The following is a 25,457-nucleotide window of genomic DNA, read 5'->3' as shown; positions in this document are numbered from 1 at the left end:
TACAGATAATATTCACTGGGAAACAATTAATCTCCTCTGCTGCTACTTGACGACTGACTACAAGTCACAGGACTAATACATCATATCCTGTGTTAGTGGTAGTAGTGATTGACAGTAGTTTAAGATATGTTCCCTTAAAGGTACATGTCATCATATCACAGCATAGGCCATCCATTGAATTGCAACTACTTTAAGTCTGTTTACCAGTCTCCATTACCTTACCTTTTAAAAATGTAATCCCCAAACGAAATGTTATACCCCTAAAACATATCAATCCAGAAAATAAACCTTTCACAACAGAATGCCCTTCTGCTATATTGGACTAACCATCCTATCAGCTGGCAAGTTTGTCCCAATACTGAGAAAATGAAGTTATGAGCATATCAACCACCTGGACAATACTCTAGTTTCAAAAGTTGATAGCATTGTGGAAAGTACATTCATAGTCATCTGGATATAACTGATACATGTTGCACTTTGGAAATTCTGCCAGATGACAAAGTGGAAGAGATGACATTGGACTGCAAAGCAAAAAAAAAGCAAATGTTTATAGCCAATTGATTGTTACCCAAATGACCCTGAAGCACAGTTCAGTGGTAACCTTCACAGGCACTGACAATATCGTGCCCTGGTGAAAAACATCTGTAGATCTGCAGTATGTGGCATGAATTGTGTAGTCTCACAAATGCATTGCCCATTACTCAGGTGTGAATAGGTGGGAAGGGCTTCCAGATTAAAGAAGTTCCACTTTTATTTTGAGTATTAATAACAAACAGCTTGCTCAGGCTCAGGTGATGTTAGTGTCTGTCTAAGAGTGTCTAATTAACATAGCCTTCCTGCATTCTTCCTCCTTATCATTCCTTTAAATAACACAAAAGGAGAGGAATCTCTGTTTATGCGCACTGCAGCTTGCTTTGTTGAAATGTCTCCACATGGAGAGTTCCAGAACATCCAGCACAAAGTTTTAATCAGAACAAACAAAACAATGACTGTGAGGCAAATTTAGAGTGTTCACAGCAGGGAGCGATGCTGAAGACACCTGTATCCTGTTGTTCTTACTGCTGGGCAGGTGGAAGCATCAGGAACCCAATGGATGAATTCACAATAGCACTTCAACTTCAATAAAACCGCCAGGATTTATACAGGGAGGTAACATTTGTGGACTTATTCGATCATATTCTATATAATTGTTCTACATGAAGTACATTTCCTGGTAAATTACAGTAAATTGCTCATTCCCAGTTGATGATCTCTCCTGTTTCAATGCTCCTACAGGATAAACAGCTGAGTATAAATTGTAATAAGGTGACGGTGAAACAGCAGCTGGTCAGGACCAGTGGTCTTTTGTTTCTTTTTACCAAAAAAGATCCATCTGAATTTTCTGTTCTGTTAAAGGTTACTCTTTGTTGAAGAGTACTTTTAGAGATGTCAGGCTCCCTCCAGCATCTGGCTCAAGAGTCCATTCTTCATGTGCAAGTCTGTAAGTATTAACTGCAAGGATAGATCACTGTGGAGCCTGATGCTGCCCTCAGCTGACATCCACAAACAGACGTTTCCAGAGGAATCAATGGATATCGATCAGGAGCAGTAGCTCTGGGAGGGTTAAGGCCAGTTGCATTCCTTCTTCTGTGGCCTCAACTAAAATCAACTAATTGAGCACAGACTGGGGTTCAAATTTGCTGTTTTCCTCATCTGTAATAATTGGTTAAACTTACTGGGCAATCTATTATTCATCTATCACTATTTGATAAGATTAATTCTAATAGAAAGTTTCATGTGTTTAAAATCTTGGATTTGGATGGGGGTAGGGATATAAACATTTTGATTTCAAGGGAGTATATTTCCTGTTTGTGGGCTATGGATGTTACTGGTAAGTTCAATGTTTATTGCCCATTCCTAATTCTAGAGAGAGGTGGTAGTGAGCCCCCATCTTAACCCCGGAAGGCCACGTGCTATAGGTACACTCACAGTGTTGTTAGGTAGTGAGTTCACAATGTTGCCCCAGTGATAGTGAAGGAAGAGCAATATTGGTTCAAATCAGTATTTGTTTGGCTGGTCCAGTTTAGTATCTGATCAATGACCAAGATGTTGATGGTGGGGAAGTGGTTAGGCTCTCTTGTGTTAGAGATGGTCATTGCTGGACAATTGCGAGGTGTGGCTGTTACTTGCCACTTATCATCACGAGGCTAAATATTATTCAGGTTGCTGCATACATACACAGATAGCTTCAGTACCTCAGGGGTTGTAAAATGGTATTGAACACTGTGAAACCATCATTGAACAATCCTAATTCTGAACTTATGATTGAAGTAAGGTCATTGATGAAGCAACTAATGATGATTGGGTCAAGGACACTGCCCTTCAGTATCCTTGAGTGATGTTCTAGGGCTGAAATGATTGTTACAGACCAGTCACAGCCATTTTCTGGGCGAGGTGTGAGTCCAACCTGTTTTTCCCTTGATTTCAACTTTACTGGAGCTCCTTGGTGCTAGATGTGATATATGTGTATCTATTGTATGATGGGGTTTGGTTTGCGGACTGCCCCCTTAAGAGTGCGGGTCAGGTGACCCCTGGGCAAATAGGTCCTGCTGGGCAGTGTTAGACCTGACTGTGAATGAGTGCATACCTTAAATAAAGAACTCCCAGTGTTCAAGTTACCAAGCCTGCCTCGTAATTCTTTATGCACCCTTAGTCCATAAGGGCATACATAACACTAGACTCAGTCAAATTCTGCTTTGATGTCAAGGGCTGTAACTCTCACCTCAGTTTTGGAGTTCAGTTCCTTTGTCCATGTTTAGTCCAATGCCATTTATTGATATCACGTGGTGTGAATTGAATTGGCTGAAGTTGGCATCTGTGATGCTCGGGATTTTAGGAGAAGGCCGAGATGGATCATCCACTTGGCACTTTCGGCTGAAGATTGTTGCAAATACTTCAAGTTTGTCATTTGCATTCACTGCCGGGGCTTCTCCATCAATGAGGACGGAAATATTGATGAAACTTCCTCCTCTTGTTAGTTGTTTAATTGCCTACCACCATTAACGACTGAATGGAGCAGGTCTTCAGAGATTTGATCTGTGGGTTGTGGTCATGTTTAACTTTGTCAATTAAATGCTGCTACTCCTCTTTAATGAGTATTTAGTCTGATGTTGTAGCTTCATCAGGTTGACACCTGATTTTGAAGTTGGTGCTGTTCCTGCCATGCTGTCCTGTACTCCTCATTGAACCAGGGTCAGTCCCCTGACCTGATGGCAATGCATATGCTGGGCTATAACTTACAGAGAGTGGCTGAATACAATTGATAGCCCACAGTAGCTCATAGATGCTCAGTTTTGAGCTTTAGATCTGTTCCGACAATTTCATTTAGTGTGGCGTTAGTGCTACACAACACAGTGGAGGGAACCCCCAGTGTGAAGACAGGACTTAGGATAGTGAAGTGGTCACTGATGCCAATACTGCCAATACTGCCATATTTTACACTTTGAATATAGTGTTCAATTCTGGTTGCCACACTACCAGAAAGATGTGGAGGCTTTGGAGAGGGTACAGAAAAGATTTACCAGAATGTTGCCTGGTATGGAGGACATTAACTATGAGGAGAGGCTGGAGAAACTTGGTTTGTTCTCACAGAGGTTGAGGGGCGACCTGATAGAAGTCTACAAGATTATGAGAGGCATGGATAGAGTGGAAAGTCAGAAGCTTCTTCCCAGGGTAGAAGGATCAATTACTAGGGGGCACAGGTTTAAGGTGTGAGGGGCAGGGTTTAAAGGAGATGTACGAGGCAGATTTTTTACACAGAGGGTGCTGGGTGCCTGGAACTCTTTGCCGGGGAGGTAGTGGAAGCGGATATGGTAGTGACTTTTAAGGGGCGTCTTGACAAATACATGAATAGGATGGGAATAGAGGGATATGGTCTCTGGAAGGGTAGGGGGTTTTAGTTCAGTCGGGCAGCATGGTCGGTGCAGGCTTGGAGGGCCGAAGGGCCTGTTCCTGTGCTGAAATTTTTTTTGTTCTTTGTTCTTTGATAGATGTATCTGTGACAGGCCAAGTATAATTTTCCTTCATGTTAGTTCTTTCAGCATCTATTACAGCTCAGTCTGGCAGATATGTCCTTCAGTACTTTGCCAGCAGAGTCAGTAGTGGGGCTAGAAAACCACTCTTGGTGATGGACATTGAAACCACCCCCCATTGGGAGTAAATTCTGTGCCCTTTCTCCCTCAGTGCTTTATCCAAGTGGTTTTCAACATGGAAGAGCATTGATTCATCAACTGAAGGAAGGTAGAATGTGGTAGTCAGCAGAAGCAGCTTGCCCATGTTGAACATGATGCCGAGAAACTTCATGGGATTCAGGGTCAACATTGATGACTCCAAGGGCTACTCTCTCCCAACTGCATACCATCTCTGGTGGTTGACAAGAAATTAGAGCAGGAGTAGGCCATTCAGCCCATTGATTCAATAAGACCATGGCTGATCAGTTTTAACCGTGAGTCCATGCTTCTGCCTGCTCCCCATAACCCTTGATTCTCTGTAGATCATTAATCTGTCCAATTCACCCTTGTATATGTTCAATTATCCAGCCTCCACTGCTCTCTGTGGGAAAGAATTCCAGAGAATAACAGCCCGCAGAGAAGAAATCCCTTAACTGGGACACCTCTTATTTTTAAACTGTGTTCTCTAGATTCCCTCATGAAGGGAAAACATCCTCTCAGCATTGATCCAGTGAAGCCCCCTCAGAATCTTATATGTTTCAATGAGATCATCTCTCATTCTTCTAAATTCCAATAAGTATAGGCCCAGCCTGCCCAATCTTTTTTCATAAGATAACCCTTCATCTCAGGAATCAGCCTTGTGAACCTTCTCTGAACTGCTTCCAATGCAAGTATATCCTCCTTAAGTAAGGTGATCAAAACTGTACACTACTCTAGGTATGGTCTCATCAAAGCCCTGTACAATAGTAGCAAGACATCACTACTTTTATACGTCATTCCCCTTGCACGAAAGGCCAACATTCCATTTGCCTTCCCAATAACTTGCTGCAGCTGCATGCTGATCTTTTGTGATTCATGTCCAAAAACAGCCAGATCCCTCCATACCACAAAATTCTGCTGTCTCTCTCTAGCAGTGGAAACAAGACATGGACAGGAATGGTGATGGAGGAGACTGCAGCATTGGTTGAAAAGTTAGACTCACATCCACCCTCCCTTCCTCTTTCAGCATTCTGAAGGGGCCATTTCCTCCATGACATTGAGTTCACTTCTCAATCACCCCCAACAGACCTTCCTCTTTCAACAGCACCCTCCCATGCTTGCACGGGACATGCAGCACCTGCTCTTTTCACTATCCAGGCCCCAAACACTCCTTCCAGATGTACTTTGTACCTCTCTCAATTTAGTATCTTGCATTCACTGCTTATTTTCTGCTCTCCTCTATACTTGGGAGACCAAAGTAAAATTGGCTGATTGATTTGTGGAACATCTCCACTCAGTTCACAAACATGTACATGAAGCTTCCAATCATCCAGCAGTTTAATTCTTCACCCCATTTCTGCTTTGATTGTTCTGTCCTCTTCTGCTATACTGGTTAGAATCATAGAATCCCTTCAGTACAGAAGGAGGCCATTCAGCTCATCGAGTCTGTACTGACCACAGCCCCAACCAGGCCCTATTCTCGTAACTCCACACATTTGCTCTGCTAATCCCCCGACACTAGGGTCAATTTAACATGGCCATTCAACCTAATCTGCACATCTTTGGACTGAGGGAGGAAACTGGAGCACCCGGACAAAACCCACACAGACACGGGGAGAACGTGCAAACTCCACACAGACAGTGACCTGCGACTGGAATTGAATCTGGGTCCCTGGTGCTGTGAGACAGCAGTGTGCCAGCGTGTCACCCTGTGCCACAGTTATATAAAGTTCAACACAATCTTGAAGAACATCTCTGTTTTGATCAAACATTTTACAGGCTTCTGGACTTACCACGAAGTTTGACAATTTCAGATCACATCACCACCCATTTTATCAAACAGCAGCTGCTGATAACTTTTTATAGATTCATTCATTTACTGGTGAGGCCAGCATTTATACCTCATCCCTAATTACTCTTGAGAAGATGGTGGTGAGCTGCCTTCTTGAAACATTTGAGTCCATGTGGTGTAGGTACACCTACAATGCTGTCAGGTAAAGCGCTTTAAGATTTTCACTCAGTTACAGTGAATTAACAGCAATGTATTTCCAAGTCAGGATAGTGAATGATGATGATTCTGGTTTTCCCATTCACACCTCACCGAGACCCAGGTTCTTTTTCTTTCCTTGTCCATGATCTCATTTGGCCTCGCAACCCATCATCCTTTTTGTCATTTAATCTCTTCTACCTTCCATCCAAACACAGACGTTCCCTTTTGGTTTTTACCCTTCACTCTTTTTGCCTGCCTCTTTAATTGTTTAACCCTGTTACATCTCTAACTTTATCCAATTCTGACCTACAACATTGGGCAGCGTTTTGCCCTCAGGTTCAGGAACCCAACCACAGAATGATTTCTGCTTCCCAATCCTGGAACACAGGGTTATGGGGGATGGGGGCAGTTGTGTGCGGGGCAAGAGTTGGGGTGAAGTCCATGATGTTTGTTTCTAATTGGCTGGAAGGTGGGTTTGGTTGTCAATTAGCAGCGGTGAGTATGGGATGGAGGATGATGACGGCCATTCTCATGGCGGTTATTTTGATTTTCTATGGAGCCAAGTTCACCAAGAAGGTGCGGCAGTGACCTGATACCTGAGTTAAGGCTGCCCCACAGTTCACAAATGCAACCCTTGAGGTTCACTTGAAGACAGTGAGAGGGAGGGAGAGGCACGAGGTCCTGTTTCCCGAGGTGAAAGGTCACCAAGCCAAACAAAGCCTGTTCTTGGCAGATGAAATGGGTGCAGTGTCACCAGAAGTTTAATGACCTTCTTCATTGTGGCAAGGTGAGTGCAGTATGAGACTCTGATGACAGTCCTCTGGGTCTGCAGTCACCAGCAAACGCAGCAGCTAAGCAGCTTGAGGGTGCATGGTGCTCTTTAACATGGGAGAAATGTGTGCCCAGGTTAGTTAATCACCCAGAGCCGCTGCGCTGCAGAGGATCCGGCAGGACTGCTACATGCAGCTTCTTATTTAAATGAGCCACTGGCACTTGTGGAAAGGGTTATTATCTCTCTCTCTTTTGTTATTTCAGGAGATGTGGGAATTCACAGGAGAGAGCTGGCACAGGAGGAGCAATGGCTCTGTTTGCCATTAGTACTGTCATGAAGGCAATAGCAATGGAAATTGCCAGGGTGGTCCTGAGCTACCATGTGGGCGAGATATTCATAGGCATATGTGGAGGAGCGGGTGAAAGGTTAGTGAATGAAAAAAACATATAATACTATAAAAAGGGCAGTATGGTGGCACAGTGGTTAACACTACTGCCTCACAGCACCAGGGACCTAGGTTCAATTCTGGCCTTGGGTGATTGTCTGTATGGAGTCTGCACATACTCCCCATCTCTGTGTGGGTTTCTTCGAGTGCTCCGGTTTCCTCTCGCAGTTCAAAGATGTGCGGGTTAGGTGGATTGGCCATATTAAATTGCCCCTGAGTGTATCAGGATGTGGAGGTTAGGGGGATTAGTGGGGTAGACATGGGGTTACGGGGATAGGACCTGGATGGGATGCCCTGTCAGAAAGTTGGTGCAGACTCAATGGGCTGAATGGCCTCCTTCTGACGGTAGGGTTGCTATGAAATGAACGGCAGGTCAGATATTTGGGCAGAATATAAAGAACAGCAAAAAATTACTGAAATCTCATTAAGGAGGGAGAAATTAAAGCACCAGAGAAAGCTAGCTGGAAGAAAAAACAGATAGTAAGAATGTTTCCAGATATTTAAAAAGGAAAAGTGTAAGTAAAGTGAGCGTTGGCCCTCTAGAGTGAATCTGGGGAACTAATAATGAAAAGGAAATGTGATAAACAGATATTTTGATTATATCTTCATTGTAGAAAAAACAAATAACATCCCAGAAATAATTGTGATTCAGGAGCTGGAAGGGAGGGAGGAACTGAAAACAATTACAATCACCAGAGGAAATTATTGGAACGAAAAGCTGACGATTCTCCAGATCCTGATGGACTTCTTCCCAGAGTCTTAAAAGAAGTGGCTGTTTTTTTCCAGAACATAAGAACATAAGAACATAAGAAATAGGAGCAGGAGTAGGCCATCTAGCCCCTCGAGCCTGCCCCGCCATTCAATAAGATCATGGCTGATCTGACGTGGATCAGTACCACTTACCCGCCTGATCCCCATAACCCTTAATTCCCTTACCGATCAGGAATCCATCCATCCGCGCTTTAAACATATTCAACGAGGTAGCCTCCACCACCTCAGTGGGCAGAGAATTCCAGAGATTCACCACCCTCTGGGAGAAGAAGTTCCTCCTCAACTCTGTCTTAAACCGACCCCCCTTTATTTTGAGGCTGTGTCCTCTAGTTTTAACTTCCTTACTAAGTGGAAAGAATCTCTCCGCCTCCACCCTATCCAGCCCCCGCATTATCTTATAAGTCTCCATAAGATCCCCCCTCATCCTTCTAAACTCCAACGAGTACAAACCCAATCTCCTCAGCCTCTCCTCATAATCCAAACCCCTCATCTCCGGTGTCAACCTGGTGAACCTTCTCTGCACTCCCTCCAATGCCAATATATCCTTCCTCATATAAGGGGACCAATACTGCACACAGTATTCCAGCTCCGGCCTCACCAATGCCCTGTACAGGTGCATCAAGACATCCCTGCTTTTATATTCTATCCCCCTCGCAATATAGGCCAACATCCCATTTGCCTTCTTGATCACCCGTTGTACCTGCAGACTGGGCTTTTGCGTCTCATGCACAAGGACCCCCAGGTCCCTTTGCACGGTAGCATGTTTTACTTTGTTTCCATTGAGGTAGTAATCCCATTTGTTATTATTTCCTCCCATCAGATTGGAAAATAGTGAATGTGACCCCTCTATTCAAGAAAAGGGGGAAGATAAAAAGCAGAAAACTACAGGCCAGTGAGCTTTGCATCTGTCATCGGGAAAACGTTGGAAAATATTCAAAAGGATGTTATGGCAGGGTACTTAGAAACTCTCAATGTTATCAAGCCAGTCAACATGGATTTGTGAAAGGGAAATCATGCCTGATTAATCTACTGAGTTCTCTGAGGAAGTAGGAAACAACATGGATTCAGTGGATGTCTCAACTTAGACTTCTAGAATGTATTTCACAAGGTCCACATCAAAGGTTATAACACAAAATAAGAGGTCATGCCTACGGGGATAACATATCAGCATGGGTAGAGGACTAGTTAGCCAACAGGAAACAGAGAGTAGGCATAAATGAGTCATTTTCGGGTTGGCAATATCTGACAATGGGAGTTCCAAAGGGATCAGTGCTGGGACCTCAACCATTTACAATTTATGTCAATGACTTGGACAAAAGGACTGCACGGTTTCTAATTTTGCTGATGACACAAAGGTAGGTAGGAAAGTAAGTTGTGAAGTGGACGTAAGGGGTATAATTTCCCCAGCCTCTAGCGCAGCGGGCCAGGAAATGTAAGCGGGAGGACAAAAAACTGGAATCGCGACCGGGTTTGTGAGTCTATGCTATAGAATCCCTACAACGCAGAAGGAGACCATTCAGCCTATCGGATCTGCACCGACTCTCCGACAGAGCATTCCACTCAGGCCCAATCCCATAACCCCACATATTTACTCCACTAATCCCTTTAACCGACACATCTTTGGACACAGGTGTAATTTAACATGGCCAATCCACCTAACCTGCACATCTTTGGACTGTGGGAGGAAACTGGAGCACCCGGAGGAAACCCACACAGACACAGGGAGAATGTGTAAACCCCACACAGGCAGAACAGCAGTGGCAGGGTCATTTCATATTTTTAAAGTAGAAGTAGATATATTCTTTACTAACTGGAGTCAAAGGGTATTGGGGTTACATAAGAACATAAGAAATAGGAGCAGGAGTAGGCCATCTAGCCCCTCAAGCCTGCTCCGCCATTCAATAAGATCATGGCTGATCTGATAGTGGGTTCAGTTCCACTTACCCACCCGCTCCCCATAACCCTTAATTCCCTTAATGGTTAAAAATCTATCTATCTGTGACTTAAACACATTTAATGAGGTAGCCTCTACTGCTTCATTGGGCAGAGAATTCCAAAGATTCACTACCCTCTGGGAGAAGAAGTTCCTCCTCAACTCTGTTCTAAATTGACTCCCCCGTATTTTGAGGCTATGCCCCCTTGTTCTTGTTTCCATTGTAAGTATAAATAACCTCGCTGCTTCTACCCTGTCTAGTCCCTTCATTATCTTATATGCCTCTATAAGATCTCCCCTCAACCTTCTAAACTCCAATGAGTACAGGCCCAGTCTACTCAATCTCTCCTCATAAGCTAACCCCCTCATCTCTGGAATCAACCTGGTGAACCTTCTCTGTACCCCCTTCAAAGCTAATATATCCTTTCTTAAATAAGGGGACCAAAATTGTACACAGTACTCTAGGTGCGGCCTCACCAGTATCCTGTACAGTTGCAGCATGACCTCCCTGCTTTTATACTCCACCCCTCTCGCGATAAAGGCCAACATTCCATTTGCCTTCTTGATTACCTGCTGCACCTGCAAACTGAGTTTTGGTGATTCATGCACAAGGACCTCCAGGTCCCTCTGCACAGTAGCATGTTGTAATTTTTCACCGTTTAAATAATAGTCCATTTTACTATTATTCCTTCCAAAGTGGATAACCTCACACTTACCAACGTTATACTCCATCTGCCAGATCCTTGCCCACTCACTTAGCCTATCCAAATCTCTCTGTAGACTCTCTGTGTCCTCCACGCAATTTGCTTTCCCACTCATCTTTGAGTCATCCGCAAACTTTGTTACCCTACACTCGGTCCCCTCCTCCAGATCGTCTATGTATATGGTAAATAGTTGAGGCCCCAGCACCGTTCCCTGCGGCACGCCACTAGTCACTGATTGCCAACCGGAAAAGCACCCATTTATTCCGACTCTCTGCTTTCTGTTAGATAGCCAATCCTCAATCCACGCTAACACTTTACCCCCAACTCCGTGTACCTTTATCTTATGCAGCAATCTTTTGTGAGGCACCTTATCGAATGCCTTCTGGAAATCTAAATACACCACATCCTCAGGTTCCCCTCTGTCAACCGCACTCGTTATATCCTCAAACAATTCCAGTAAATTAGTCAAACATGACTTTCCCTTCATGAATCCATGCTGCATCTGCTTAATTGAACCATTCTTATCCAAGTGTCCTGCTATTTCTTCCTTAATGATAGATTCCAGCATTTTCCCAACTACGGATGTTAAGCTAACCGGCCTGTAGTTACCTGCCTTTTGTCTACCTCCTTTTTTAAACAGTGGCGTTACATTAGCTGTTTTCCAATCAGCTGGCACCTACTAATGCATTTGCTGTTTCTTCTGCTGTTTCTTTTAGTACCCTGGGATGCATTCCATCTGGACCAGGGTATTTGTCTACCTTGAGTCCCATTAACCTACCCAGCACTACCTCTTTAGTAATAGTGATCGTTTTAAGGTCCTCACCCCCTACAGTCCCATGACCGTCAATTATTGGTAAGCTATTTGTGTCCTCCACTGTGAAGACCGACACAAAAAACTTGTTTAAGGCCTCGGCCATTTCTTCGTTTCCCATTATTAAATCCCCCTTCTCATCTTCGAAGGGACCAACATTTACTTTAGCCATTCTTTTCCGTTTTATATATTTGTAAAAACTTTTACTATCAGTTTTTATATTTTGTGCTGGTTTACTTTCATAATCTATCTTTCCTTTCTTTATTGCTTTCTTAGTAGTTCTTTGTTGTTTTTTAAAACCTTCCCAATCTTCTAGTTCCCCACTAATTTTGGCCACTCTGTATGCATTGATTTTTAATTTGATACTCTCTTTTATTTCCTTAGTTATCCATGGCTGGTTATCCCTTTTCTTACATTCCTTCTTTTTCACTGGAATATATTTTTGCTGAGTACTGAGAAAAATCTCCTTAAAAATCCTCCACTGTTCCTCAACTGTCCCACCAATTAGTCTGTGTTCCCAGTCTACATTAGCCAACTCCACCCTCATCCTATTGTAATCCCCCTTGTTCAAGCAGAGGACACTGGTTTGGGATCCTACTTTCTCACCCTCCATCTGTATTAGAAATTCAGCCATATTGTGATCACTCATTCAAAGAGGATCCCTCACAAGGAGATAATTAATTTTACCTGTCTCATTACACAGGACCAGATCCAAGATAGCTTGCTCCCTCGTAGGTTCTGTAACATACTGTTCGAGGAAACTATCACAACAGCATTCTAAGAACTCTTCCTCAAGTCCATCACGTCCGACTTGAGTTGACCAATCAATATGGAGGTTAAAATCCCCCATGATTATTGCTGTTCCATTTTTACATGCATCTGTTATTTGTTTGTTTATAGCCCGCCCCACTTTGAAGTTATTATTTGGGGGCCTACAGACTACGCCCACCAGTGACTTTTTCCCCTTACTATTCCTTATCTCCACCCACGGGTTAGCCGGGAATGAGGCATTGAAGCCACAATTAGATCTTATTGAATGGTGGAGCAGACCCAAAGGGGATAAGTGGCAACTCCTCCTCCTAATTCATATATTTATATGTTTATATAAATTCTGTAGATGAAGGATCTGGTGTACACTCCTCACTGCCAGCAGGCCAAAGCCTCAAGCCTTAGCATCACAGAGGTTTCTGCTGTTACAGGCTGATCCCCTACTTGCGTTTCCCACGGGGTCAGTCATGGAGAGAGAACATGAACGTACAGCAGTATTACTGGGAGCTTCCCAACATTCAGAACTAGCAGAGACAGCACCACTGTATTATTCAAATACACCCTCCACCAATGCAGATACACTCACACTGATGGGTCCCTGTGTGCAGTTAGAAAGGGTGATGAAGGGCATACCACTCGTGAGCTGGAGGAGGCAAGAGAGACAGAGGCAGCTATGTGCAGACCACTTGGATGTTAGGGGGTAGTCAAAGCTATGCTGGGTGCCAGTGCAAAGTCTCAGGAGCCACAAGGAAGCAAGACATCTATCCACAAATTGAAGTTCCCCGAGGCAGTGCGAGGTGATGGGCAGAAACTGGAGAGGTCCATTTTGCTCATGTGCCCCACCATAGCTTAGAGTTCAGAATGTAAGAGCTCCTCCATTGAGTGAGTGATCAACCTCATGGAGAGGTCTGTGTAATGTCACTCAGAGTGGATGCAGGAACTGGGCACTGACATGCACAGAATGCCCACAACAATCTGTCACATTGACTGCTCATTGGCACAGATGGTGGAAAGATAGATGGAATGGATTTCACTTTCACTCCAGCTGGTGCTCCCTTCCAGCCATCTAAAGCTCCAAACAGGGACTGAGGCAGCTTAACCCCTCACAGGACACCACCATCATCATTGGCATCCTTGGTCCCTCTGATTCAGGGACTAAGCTGGGCCCTGTGACAGAGGCTGTCTCTGCATTGATAACAATGCACCAGCCTCTGGCGATGCTCCCTCAGCAGTCGCCATGACAAGGACGGCTGCCATGTGCGCCTCAGCCGTAAGCAGAATCACGAGCAGGCTGCCTATACCAAATTGGTCAGGGGTAAAATTGACTCTTCAATTTTGGTACGTGGTGAGACTGATATTCCAAGTCCCCAAAGTCATCCATTCATTCTCTTGTCTCAATTAAACAATACAGGTAATGTTCACTGCTGGCAAATGAAAACAATGTGCTGGACATTAATATCTGCTCTGAAGCAACATGTCCATTCATGGGGTGACAGCTTTGATGAATGCAACACTGATCCTTGGACAGGTCCAGGTAGCTTCTTCTTCAGTGGTGCACTCCACGCTGAGAATATGGCCTTCAGTTGTTTTCATCCCTTCTTTCTTTCCCCCCACCCTCCTAATGCCCAGACTTCTGCTTCTGCTCCTCAGGTTGTTTCTTTCCATTACCAGTGCCACTTGTGGCCAAGTACGTGCAATGATAAATGGATTCTCCTGTAGTGGCCCTGTAAACCCTGGAGGGTAATGACCTCCTCCACTGCCCAAGCACGCACAGGCCACTTGCTCTGCTAACACTATTCACCTGATAGCACCTGGATTTTCCTTTTGTGTTATCATGTTTCAAATCAGAAATTCTATGACAAAACTGTCAACGTTTCCACAGCTAATACCACACAGCTCTACCACCATTCATATTATTTTGTACAACTGGACCTTCTCCAACATTGCATTTCTGATGTGCAGATTTTGCATGAGTGTCTTTCTCAGCCATGTGCCCTTTCATGGGCCCATCTAATCGCATGGCACAACCATTACTGTCTGCCCACTGTGTTGCTGCCTCCTTCCAATTATAGTATTCCTGATTCAATGTGTAACCCACGGTGGATTCCCTCAGAATTTCAAACTGACCCATAATGAGTTGAATACAAGCTTGTTAACAAGTAACCAGTATTCTGAATCGTGAGGATTGCTGAGTACTGCCTTATGAGCACGCCTCCGGAACAAACTAACTAGCAGTCAGAACTGCAATGCAAACTAACACGATGGTGAACTGGTACAACAGCGGATGGTGCTCATTTTCACATGTGTCCGCAACTGTATTCGCAGCTGGGAACAAAAATCTACTAGTTTACTTGGTTTCTCTCTACACAGATCTGTGTATCCCCACACAGATACTGCCTGATCAGCTGAGTATTTCTGACATTCTCTGATTATATTAGATATCGTGGATGATTTTATTCAGCTCCCTCTCTTCTCCATTCATCAGTGCGTGGGAGATGTTACACCATAATTTCTATTTTATTCTATTTAAAGGCTTCTTCTAAAAGAGGGGATAATTACTATTTATTTTCAATATTTTCACTGTACATGAGAACTCGGCACATCAGAAATGCTACTTTGGAGAAGGTCCAGTTGTATAAAATAATATGAATGGTAGTAGAGCTGTGTGACATTAGTTTTGGAAATGTTGACAGTTTTGTCATAGAATTTCTGATTTGAAACATGATAACGCGAAAGGAAAATCCTAGGACTCTTCTTCAGAGAACAAAGTGAATAATATTACCATAAAATCTAAACCACAATTACAAGGTGGGAGGTGATGGCCTAGGTGCATTATCGTTAGACTATTAATCCAGAAACTCAGCTATCGTTCTGGGGTTTGAATCTCACCACAGCAGAAGGTGGAATTTGAATTCAATAAAAAATATCTGGATTTAAGAATCTACTGATCACCATGAAACTATTGTCGATTGTCAGAAAAACACATTTGGTTCACTAATGTCCTTTAGGGAAGAAAATCTGCCGTCCTTCCGTGGTCTCGCCTGCATGTGGTTCCAGAGCCACAGCAATGTGTTGACTCTCAACTGCCCTCTCAAATGGCCGAGCAAGCCACTCAGTTTCAAGGGCAACTAGGGATGGGCAATAAATGCTGGCCCAGCCAGTGAAGCCCACGTCCCATGAATGAATAGTTCAAATAGAATGTGTTACAACATCTTGACCATTTGCATGATGATTGCTTCCTAATTTCCTATCTTGTCTTGATGAATGCAGTGAGCTGCAGATCCATAGGCACAATTGGCCACTAAGTGAGGCTTCATGGTGAAGGGTGGACAGTTATCTGACTGTCTTATGCATCAGTTGCTTCATCCGATCCAGTACATCCCTGGTCCAGGAGTTTGGAGCCAAATTGTGGTTTTGCATCATGCACTCACGTCTGACATCAGCTAAGTGAGCACCGGACTGAGATCAACTTTTTGACCTTCCTTGTTGGACAGCTCAGCTGTTCACTGGATAAACTTGCTGAGGATTCAATTTATTTGAATGGGATGTACGGCGAGAGGATTGATAAAAGAAAAAAGTAAAAGATTGTTAACAATTGCAATTTAAAATCCCGATTTATTCCAACTTTCAGTCAATTTTGCAACAAATTTGGACATTATGTTATTTCAACATCAATATGGAATCTTTAGTCGATATTTTTACCATTTATCTTTCAATGCTGCAGATTACAATATGTAACCTTTTAATGTCATCCACACATCAAAGCCTATATTAATTGAATTTATTCAATTATTTAAACCCAATGTGTCAATAAGTTATATGTTTACATCAATAAGTTATATACATTGGTGACATTAACAAAAGGAAAGTGGAGACCAGAACAAAAGTGTAATGAATTGTTCGCGAACTGAACTCATTTATTCTCTTCAACATACTCATCAACCATGTGGCCAAATGATGGGAAGACTTTTGCCTCCCACTGGGTTATCCTCAGGGTCTATCAGTCACTGTGTAGTAATCCAGCTTTTTCTCAGCTTTCCACAGACGGATGATTTGCAACAGCACAATTTAAATTTGTGGGATTCCCCCTCCACCATTTTCAGTTCACTGGTGTACACCATTTACCCAACCAATGACAAATTACATTTCTAAGTACCATTAGTGTGGCAGAATATTACATTCCGCTTCACAGAAGTGTATCGGACAAGAAATTAATACCAAGCCACAGAGGTATTGGTCATAGGAGTAGAGTTGAGGAATAGGTTAAAGGAGGAGAGAAACGTAAAGAGGTAGGGAGGGAACTCCACTGCCTTGTGTATGAATCGGAACATATTAACTCGCACTATTTCTCGTAAATAAATAAAACAAAAAATGTTGGATATGCAGTGCATGTTAAAGAGAAAAGATGTGTTTTAAGGGATAGACACTCTGTTAGACCCTTCTCAACTCGGATATAAAGCCTACATCAAGACTAAATTTCCTTTTTCTCCTTTCAAATGCGGCCCTTTTCCAGCATTTGCTGACTTTTTGCTTTTTATCAGTGCTGCACAAATTAGCTTGGAAGCAGCTTTCAATTTTCCAGATGGCAGCAAATCGGCATAAACATTAGTGTGTCTAAAATCTGCCCGTAAAGACTGAAATGTTCAATACAATTATTCCAGTTCTTCTTTCAAAAATGTAAAGAAAAATAAAGAAGTTTAAAGGTAAGAAAATATAAAGAAAAATTATTATGCTTACAAAGTGCCATTTACATCTTCAGTCAGTGAAATGCTTTGGAACTGTAGTCACTGTTGTAATGTGAAAATATATGGTAGGCAATTTGAACAAAGAACAGCAACTTGCACTTATATTGCACCTTTCATAGGCAAGGTCCCACAAAAGGCAATGAGATTAACAATTAATAGTGGAGGTTAAATTGGATAACTCCTGGAAAACATGATCGTGATGTGCTATTAACCCATGCCCGTCCACAGCAATGAAGGCAGGCGGCCAAATTTGTGCTGTCTCTTCATACCCATTATTTCTGTATGCAGCCAGTCCTACCCACACTGTTCATTGGCAGGGCAACCAATGTCATGCATGTCTAACAGTTCTTAAAGCTAGCCTGCACCTTTTCCAGGGGAGGTGTATTGTGGCAGCTGATGGAGCTAAGATCATTAGCAATAACATGCTTTGCAACAATCATCAAAACCTGGCCATGGGAGAAGGTGCGCACCAAGGATTTTGGATACTCGCTGGAGGTCTTTGTTGAAAGAGGCAGTGGTGAAAGTTGCTTATGCCGGAATGGAAGCTGAAACATCAGCCATCAGCTTCTGATAGTTACACAAAAATGCTGACGGAGATGAGATGCCCTGTACCTTCAGGTGGGACTTTGACACTCCAGACACGTATTCTGAAGGTCACAGCAAGAAATTGAAATAACTTCTCAGAGGCCAGTGTCCATTCACCAGATTCCCGTTATTTACAAACTCTATTCCACTCCTAAGAGTGCTTCACATACAAAGTCAGAATCTGGAGTGTCAGTAGTCCTGACTCCTCAATATATATAGGTAAAATTCCCTGATTGGGCAAGCAATCATTACCTTAATCAGGGAGCTCATACTTCAAGAGGCTAGCCTCATGGGCCTCGTTGAGGTCATTACAGAAATCGTGGTGAAGGTCATTGCCGTGACCTTCACTATCCCTTAGGCATTGAATGCAGTGCAGGAAGAAATGACAAGTTGTCGAGGTCAGTGAATGCATCTGCAAATACCGTATTGTACTCAATGCACCACTTGACCTATCCACTCTGCTCTGATCAAGAGTAATCCAGACTCGAAATGTTAGCTTTGTTCTCTCTCCACAGATGCTGTCAGACCTGCTGAGAATTTTCAGCACTTTATGTTTTTATTTCAGATTCCAGCATCCACAGTAATTTACTTTGACCTATCCACTGTTTAGTCCAATACATCCCCCACTAACCACCAACAATTTCTGCCAATGAAGAGCCATACCTAACATTCATATACTTTACCTCATCCTCACGCCACTGTTACAAGCTTCACACCCCCATCTCACAGCTTCATACAATGCAAGCTGAACAACCACACCATCCACATCAACCACAAATATCACTCAATAACACAATTCCCTTGTAGATGAAGATGGTGTACAATAGGAGGCAGCAGGAATTAATGGAAGGAGGCGGGGTGTGCCTGGGTGTTTTGACCTCCTGTGCAGGACATTGTATTGGCCATTTCTGAGACCATGGCCATCAGAAGGCTGACGCCATTGAAGATGGTGATATCCTCATAATTAATTATCCTTCTCACATCCCACTTTGTCCTCATTCCTCAATCTGTTCTGATTTAGAAGCTGCATATGATAAAAGTACACACTTCTCACTTTCTTCTTTCCCCTCATTACACTTTGCCATATATTCATTTCAGATACTCAAGAATAGGAACCTCACCAGACAGGGAGGGACGAGCAAGAGGAAAGAGATGATGAAGGGACACTGCCAGCAGCTGCCAGCTCCGGTATCGACACGGTGCATAATTTAGAGAATAGCTTTGTGATGGCATCTGCACACAGTGAGACACCAAGCACAAATAAGCTGGAGGCAGGGCTGGGGGCAAGGATAGTGCAAATGGCAGCTGGAAGGATGGTAGGGTTGCACTCTATCCTGCCATAGAGGACTCACACAAGGAATTCAGTTGGACAGGTTGTAGAAGAGGACTGATGGGTATACGCACCGCAATGCCTGATGTATTGTGAAGCCTGCCATGGAATCGGGGCAGGCGTGGCTCGCAGAATGGAATTCTCCATTGGCCTTGGTAGGATTTTACGAACGAGGTTGTAAAATACCGGCCACAATGTCAAAGAGCACAGCTGAGTACAAATCCAACTTTGAGCAGAGCTTGGAACCCATCCTTTCCTGCATGGAAGGGATGGCCTCCTTTATCGGAATACTTGTGTAGCTATCATTGATGTAGTGTCTGATGGCTGATGTTTCAGCTTCCATTCCAACATTGGCAACTTTGAACATAAGATCGAATGTTGAAGCTCAGAGTGCTCAGACTCTGGATACCAGTGTGCAAGAGGGCTTCCAGGATGTCTCCAATATATTATTAGCATTGATGTGGGCAGGTAGTCAAGACTGCAGCAGCCCTGGCAGATATGATGTAGTCATCCCAGGCAGAGTCTGCTGCTAGGCCCAGAGCTGCTTAGGGTTGTCCTCCGAAACCCTATAGTCTTCTGCACAAAGCTAGTAGCCTTCCACCCCTTCCCCTGTGCTGTAGCCACTGGAGAACACCTCATTGGAGCAATAGGATTGGTAAAGACACATCGAAGGAGGCAATAAGGGAATGCACAAGGGTGATTGATTCAATCTTATATGCAATGCGTAATTATTTAATTTATAAATTTGATCTGGAATGTATATTTTGTGTTGGCTGCTTTGGCAGCGTATGGAAGAGGACACTGTGGTGGAAGAGGACACTGTGGTGGTCAGTCACAAAGGAAAGACAAGAAGTGTGGGATTGTTGGTGAAGAGGGGTTAGGTTGGGATTATTGATGTTGTTCAGCTTCATTCATGTAGAGTTCAGGCAGGAAGGGGTTGTCTAGGTTGCAGCCTCCCTTTTTCTTTCTCCTCCTCTGCTTCCTTAGCTTCTCACTTAACGTGTGTCCCCTCATGATGACAAGGTTGTACAGCATGTTGCAGACTGTGGTGAACCATCGTTGGTTCCCACCAGGTAGTACTGAGCCAGGGTCTGGCCAGTACTATGAGTCTGTATATATGTTACTGTTGGGGTTAGGGTTGGGCTGTTCTACATGTTACTGTTGGGGTTAGGGTTGGGCTGTTCTACCTGTAATATAGTTATTATGGTACATCCCAGTTGGGCTCCGCCTCCTGGGAGAGGTATAAAGGTCACTGCTCTGTCTGGGACCCTTCAGTCTGGGATCGTGTATTATATATGGTAGCTCTATTGTAGTAGTCAATAAAAGCCTTTATTTCCTCGAGCATCTCTAGCCTCGTGAGTTATATCGCGCATCACAGACCATCACATATTTTGCTACCTGCTCAGTTGAATACTCTGGTGTTCCTCCAGGCAGTGGAAGCATTGCCAGCAATTGTCAATGGTCTGCTCCATCAGATTCTTCCGGCAGCACAGTTTTCATATGCCTGCTGTATATGGCATCCAGACCGGAGTCATGAGATGGATCAGGAATGGACAACCCTTGTCACCCAGGAGCCACCCCTTGCTGATTGAAATCCAGCTGGCACTGAGGACGGCTCAGTATGAATGAATCGTGATTGCTATCAGGGCACTGGGCATTGAGCTGTGTAATGTATTATTGCCTGTGGTCATGCATCAACTGCACACTGAGGAGATAGAATTCCTCTTGGTTCAAGAAAGCTGAGCTCACATGAGGCGAAGCAATGGGCATGCAGCCAATGACACCCTGTCTCAGGCAATACTTGGAAATCATCAGTACATCCTGCTTGCTTGTCTCCGGCAAGACGGAATGAGATGAAGTTGTCTCTCTTTGCATAAACAGTTTAATTTTCCTCAGTTACAATCCCAATTGGTGTTATAACTGGATGGGAAGATCCCAGAATAGAACCCTGGCTCAAAAACCGTAACTTAAATTTTTAATGAAATGTGGAGGGACAGAGTCACACGACCGCTAATTAGTTTTAACAACAAAAAAAACATTTATTAAACAAGGAAAATTAGACTATGATACAATAATCCTTTATTCCCCCCTTAACAATTGCACACAGATTTTATGATTAACTTGGATTACAAAGTATATCTTAAGTTACAACGGTCTCGGTAACATACTTTAAATACACAAGATGGCTACAGTCAAATACACTCCCCACTCTGAATCTCAGGTGAACATCTATGGATCTCTCCCCAGAATCGTCCAGATAATTGTAATTTGAGAGTTTCTAAATCTCACTCCCAAAAAACACACTGTAAGATCTCCTTTCACAATAATGCATTCCATTGGCTCTTTAAATTCCAAAATCCAATCCAGGTTTTCCAAATGACTCTTTTAAACAAAGCTTCTGCTCCACTTTTAACAGCAAATACAGCATCTAGGTTTTACACCTCCCCTTAAGAATTTATTTTTCTTGACTGCTGAACCAACTGTTCAGAATTGCTTCAACTCTCGATTCCCAGTCTCTATTAAAATGACATTAAACTTTTGATTTACCTCTGATGTCTACTTTCCCACTTTAAATGTGGTTACGGCAGTTGTCCCTTTAGCTTAGAACCCTTTGTTTACTCTTCATTGATTTTTTCTGAACAATACCTCGGTCTCTGTTCTTTTAACTCCAGTCATCCTAAGACATTCTTTCTGTCCCAATTCCCTGGTTACTTGGACTATGGGAAGCCTGCTTCTTTGCAGCTCCCATTCTGTCCTTCTCCCAGCAGAGTTGAGAAATATTCACTCCCTGGTGTCTTTCATCAATTACAACTGATCCAGCTAAAACTAAAACTTAAAAGCTTTACTCCCTTAAAAGGGCTTCCTATTGCTAAGCAAAGCACATACTCTGCAGGCTTATTCACTCTTCACACTGTAGCCCTCTCAAAGCACAATAAAAACACAGTTGGGTCTTGTCCAACTCCCACACATACAAACACCTTTGTCCAGCATGAATGTAACTGTAGGTTTTACCCTTCCAGGCACAGAAACATTAAAGTAAAACCATTCAAAACTATGCCTTATTTCTAATGTTTACAATACAAATATAAATCCCTTAAAAGTACCTTTGTTTTTCTAACACCTCCACTATACAGCAATCGTAAGGTGTTATTATTTGGCTCTCAGCAGCAGCAGTCTGGAAGGAGCTGGAAGCATTACAGTTCACCGTCACCTTTATAACCAAAGGCATTGCAGTCCTTTTGCTGCTTTAAGGTAGGTGTTGTGGCTATCATAGTTGGCAGATTTCAGTTGCAGGCTCTTTAGCGAAGTGCAAACCTTGCAAATGTTGATAGTGATTGAAGTTGAGAAAAGGAAATGGCTCTCTAACGTCCCTCTGTAGAAATGGCTTCAGTCTGTGAGCTGTTTGCACCTCTTCCCTCCTTTAGCAGCTTCTGTGTGATCTCTGCTTATTGCCTCAGTCATGCTCAATGCCAAGGGAAAGCACAATGAGGCCATCCATGTCTGGGAGCATGACTGCAGCTTCATCAACACTTATCCAGACCAATACCTGGCAGAGTCATCAGGAGTATAGAAACACAGAGGGACCTAGGTGTGCAAGTCCACAAATCCTTGAAGGTGGCAACACAGGTGGAGAAGGTGGTGAAGAAGGCATATGGTATGCCTTCCTTTATAGGACGGGGTATAGAGTATAAAAGCTGGAGTCTGATGATGCAGCTGTATAGAACGCTGGTTAGGCCACATTTGGAGTACTGCGTCCAGTTCTGGTCGCCGCACTACCAGAAGGACGTGGAGGCGTTAGAGAGAGTGCAGAGAAGGTTTACCAGGATGTTGCCTGGTATGGAGGGTCTTAGCTATGAGGAGAGATTGGGTAAACTGGGGTTGTTCTCCCTGGAAAGACGGAGAATGAGGGGAGTTCTAATAGAGGTGTACAAGATTATGAAGGGGATAGATAGGGTGAACGGTGGGAAGCTTTTTCCCAGATCAGAAGTGACGTTCACGAGGGGTCACGGGCTCAAGGTGAGAGAGGCGAAGTATAACTCAGATATTAGAGGGATGTTTTTTACACAGAGGGTGGTGGGGGCCTGGAATGCGCTGCCAAGTAGGGTGGTGGAGGCAGGCACGCTGACATCGTTTAAGACTTACCTGGATAGTCACATGAGCAGCCTGGGAATGGAGGGATACAAACGATTGGTGTAGTTGGACCAAGGAGCGGCACAGGCTTGGAGGGCCGAAGGGCCTGTTTCCTGTGCTGTACTGTTCTTTGTTCTTTTTTCTTTGTTCTTTGGGTGGGTTGTCTTATGAGTAAAGGTTAGACAGGCTAGGCTTATATCCACTCGAGTTTAGAAGAGTAAAAGGCAACTTAATTGAAATATATAGGCCGGAATTTTACTGTCTTGTCTGCCACGGGAATCAAGCGGGTGAGGGGCGGAGCATGGAAAGGTTCGTTGACCTCAGGCGGGATTTTATGGATTTTGGGATGAGCGAGGCAATAAAATCTTGCCCATAGGGTGGAACTTTCCATTCTTTTAACTGTCAAATCCGGCAGGAAAAGTGGTGATTTCATGGCCGGAACTCCATTATTTAATTGGTGGGGCGATGGAAACAATTGAACCTCTTAAATTCCTGAGGGGTTTTGGCATGGTGGATATGGAAAGGATGTTTCCTCTTGTGTGAGAATCTAGAACAAGGGGATACTGTTTAAAAATAATACGTCAGCCATTTAAACCAGAGATGGGATGCAATGTTTTTATTCAGTGGGTCATCCGTCTTTGGAACTCTTCTTGAAAAGATTGTGGCAGCAGAGTCTTTGATTATTTTAAGGCAGAAGTGGTAAGCGAGAGGGTGACTGGTTATTGGGAGTAGGCAGAGTTTAGATTTGACGTTTAGATCAGCCATCATCTTATTAAATGGCGGAGCAGGCTGGGGGGACTGAATGCCCTTCTCATGCTCCTTGTTCATATGTTCGTATAGACAAGTTGCATGCAGCAACTCACACGACAGCAAACCTGCGACTTCTACAACCTAAAAGGACAAGGGCAGCAGACACATGGGACCACCACCACCTGAAAGTTTCTCTCCAAGCCACACACCATACTGACTTGGAACTGTATCACCATTCCTTCATTGTTGCTAGGAAAATCCTGGAACTCCCTCCCTAACATGTGCACCTAGATGGACTGCAGCTGTCCAGGAAAGCAGCTCACCACCATCTTCTCAAGGGCAATGGATGAACAACAAATGCTGGCCTAGCCAATGATGCCCATTTCCTATGAAAGAATAAAGAAGGACCTTGCTTTTGTATTCTATGCTTCTGTTTATAAAACCAAAGATCTCATCTGCATTTTTAACATCCTTCTTAACTTGTTCTGCTACTTCCAAAGATTTATGTACATTTACCCCTGGACCTCTCTATTCCTTCCTCACTTTTAAAATTATATCAATTAGTTTTGATTCCCTGTTCTCATTCCTTTCACCAAATGCATCACTAGATACCTCTCTATGTTAAATTTAACCTGCCACGTGTTTGCCAATTTGCAAGTCTTTCTATGTCGTCTCGAAGTCTGTTAGAATCCACCTGATTGTTTACCACATTTCTGAGTTTTTGACCCAGCAACAAATTCTGCAAATGTTGAAATTATGCCCTCTGCACCGAAGTCCAGATCATTAATACATATCAAAAAGTGGGGTGATACTGACCTTATTTTCCAAACTGAAAAACAACCATTTTCATCATTAGTGTTTTCTGTTCCTTAACTAATTTCATATCCACGCTGTTACTGCCCCTCTAACTCCATGGCCTTCTATTTTGCTAACAAATCTCTAATGTGATACTTTATCAAACATTATTTGACAGTCTAGATACTTAACATCAAATCCCTCAGTTACTTTAAAGAACCCAGCCAATTCAGGCATGATTTGCCTTTAATATATCTGCACTGGCTGTAAGTTATTAACCCCCAATTTTCCAAATGACAATGAATAATTATCTAGGATAGTGTGTGCCAGAGGTAGTCGCTACTGCAGGAGTTAGTAACATCCTATTTCACAGCTGGATGGAAACTGCACCTGGTTCTCAACACTCACTCAGCGCTTACCTGTTGTTCCACATTGCTGCTTGTGTATGGGAACAGCTTGCAAACTGCACTGGTTTGCAGGCCAGGCCTAGTGAGGGTAGCATGTGGGCTGGTGTCCACATGTGAGGGAGAACACACAAAGAGCTGCTTTGATGGATGTGGCAGAGGAAATAAAGTAGTTTATTTATTAGTGTCGCAAGTAGGCTTACATTAACACTGCAATGAAGTTACTGTGAAAATCCCCTAGTCGCCACACTCCGGCACCTGTTCGGGTACACTGAGGGAGAATTTAGCATAGCCAATTCACCTAACCAGCACGTCTTTAGACTGTAGGAGGAAAGT

This window comes from Mustelus asterias, chromosome 10 (assembly GCF_964213995.1).
Source record: "Mustelus asterias chromosome 10, sMusAst1.hap1.1, whole genome shotgun sequence".
NCBI lineage: Eukaryota > Metazoa > Chordata > Chondrichthyes > Carcharhiniformes > Triakidae > Mustelus > Mustelus asterias.
The sequence above is the reverse complement of the archived record's forward strand: the minus strand, read 5'-3'. Positions refer to the sequence as shown.